Source organism: Elephantulus edwardii, unplaced genomic scaffold (genome assembly GCF_000299155.1).
Source record: "Elephantulus edwardii isolate Elephantulus edwardi_28Jun2011 unplaced genomic scaffold, EleEdw1.0 scaffold00164, whole genome shotgun sequence".
Taxonomy (NCBI): Eukaryota; Metazoa; Chordata; class Mammalia; order Macroscelidea; family Macroscelididae; genus Elephantulus; species Elephantulus edwardii.
The window spans coordinates 1,493,588-1,496,184 of NW_006399914.1; positions in this window are offsets into that span (position 1 = coordinate 1,493,588).

Sequence of the window (2,597 nt, forward strand, 5' to 3'; positions counted from 1 at the left end):
CATTCTATTCATAATTGGTCAAGCTGGGATTTAGAAATGTGAGAAGGCCATTAACAGTGAAAAGGAAAAGAAAGGATATAATAGTTCTTGGGTCAATGGAATAATAATGCTTAACTTGAGAGTTATTTTAACTTTGGAGCAGTGCATCTGAAATGTTTTTCCTATGAGGGGAGGTAGAAACAGAAATTATAGACATCTGTGGACTTTCCATTAGGAAATCTTTATTTGTGGCAGTATGGTATTTGTCCAAAGAACAATTTGAAGAGATAGGATTAGTTTTCTGTTTCAAATCACTACAGTGGTCTGGATGGAGGCCACTACACTGCCTATTATAAAAATGCATCAAGAGAGGTGGTTTAAGTTTGATGATCATGAACTTTCTGACATCTTCTTTTCTTCTGTGAAATCATCAGCTTATATTATCCTTATTATTATTACTATTATTATTATTATTATTCTAGTTTATTTACAAAGTTCAAACACATTGTTTTCCAGGATAGATTCTTCTCATTTCCCTCTCTCTCCCACCCATCAAATTGTACAACCCCTGTACAACCATGGTTAAACCCCCGCCCCCTGCACGTCCTCATCCCTCTGTTATATTCTCTCTGTTATATTCTTCTTTGGGACCACGAGCAACTGAGGCAGCCACATAAGAAGAAATAGATTATAAGATAGTTATCTTTTCAAAGACTCAGTCACACAGCTCTTCAAATCACAACTGGACAGCTGTCCAGTTAGAGGAATCCTAGGACAGTGGGAGCTGTGTTACTAGCATCATGTATTTCAGGTCAGTGCTCATATTAAAAAACTGACATAAGACATCTAACAAGCAACCCTGACAGGTACCAATTACTTCAAAACAATTTTTTAAAGTCTTCTCCAAAATTGAAATAATTTTCCAGTTAAGCTTTAGTTTTTGCCTTAGAAACTACCATCTCTTACATGTAGTAGACATTACTTGCAAAGTATTAAGATTCTATAAAAGAATTTCAGGCGCATATATGGATGAGCACTAAAAACAATGCCGTGTTGGCGCAGAGAATTATTAGAGTATTTCCATTAGTTCTCTATTTAAGAAACCCTCAGCAATTGTATATAGGAGCCAATCTTCTCAGCTAATGACTGCGGGGCGTGAGCATTAACAGATTAGCATAAATTTATCCTTGATGTAGCTATTAGTGTGGTGTTAGGGAGCCTCAGAAGTGTTGGCGATTCTGATTAATCTGAACAAACTTGGAGAGTAATGGGCTCCTCAGAAGTTGAGGGGCAAATTTTTCCACCTCCGCTGTGCCCTCTGTGCCTTTGGTCCCAGCGCGTGCCCGCCCCTCCTGCGGAGGGCTTTCTCCAGCAAGTGTGTTTAATGTCTGCTTCCCCTGTCCTTAGGGCATTTCTTTCTTGGCAGATTGCTGATGTATTATTGTCTATAGTGCCAGGTGAACCTAGGCCACTTGAAAAAAAAATATGAAAGAGGTAGATGGGAGTTTAGCGTATTTTAGGTGGGTGTAAAAGAATGGAATCAAGTTAGAAGCATCTGTATTAAGTGCCTGCTCCGTGTATTGTTTAGCAGCAAGTCTGGGGGAGTGTAGGGGTCGGCCTGGTGATGGGAGAAACTGAAAAAAGTATAATCTCTGCTATGGAAGTACATGCAACTTGTATCCTGCAACTCTCCCTTTTCCACTTGCATTCTTAAGGTGCCGCCTTAATAGCATGAAGACATTTGCTATTTGAGAGTATTTCTTTGAAGTCCCATTCTGGACCCTGTGAAGTATTTCTTTCTGACTCAGTAGTAAATGAGTACTTGGGAATATGTCAGTTGTGGATCTGTGTTTCAGAAAGATTCAAGGAGCATTTTCCCTTCCCTTCCCTCTGTTCTCCCACCAATTCTTTCCCCCTCCCCCTATCTGCTTTTGTCACATTCCCAAAGGCCAGTTGCTACATGAGATGTGGCCATTTCATTCAGTCCCTTATGCTGCATCTTAAAAAAACAATGTTGTCTTTGTTAAGCTTTGCCCTTGTGCTAAACCACTCAGATTTCATCACCTCCAGTCTTTTCATCTATAAGAACTTTTACAACATTGGTGATATGCAGTATTTGTCTTCTTGTGACTGAGATATTTCAGTCAGCTTAATAACAGGACTGGCATGGTGCATAGAGAAAGCTAAGAAAAGATAATAAATAACGAGCACTATATTGGAACAGATGAAAGAAATAACAGTTTAAAAGGAATATATGATAAGACATTATTTGTATGACAACACTCCATAATAAGAGGTGCATAACAAAGTGGACTGGGGAAGGTAAGAAATTATGCAACAATGAGTGAATTTTTTTTTAAAAGTTAACTGAGTGGGGGTAGGGTGAAAAATGTACAAGGAATGAATGAAAAATCCAACTTTTCTGTAAACTTTCATTAAAATCACAATAAAAATGGATTTAAAATAAGACAAGAACATCCATATCTAATTTTAAAAATGACATAGCTATTCACTTGATAGACACTCTGGTGACACACTGCTTAAAGTGCCTTGCTACTAAATGGAAAGTTTGTGGTTTGAACACCCCAGTAGGAGAAAGATGGCAATCTACTTCTGTA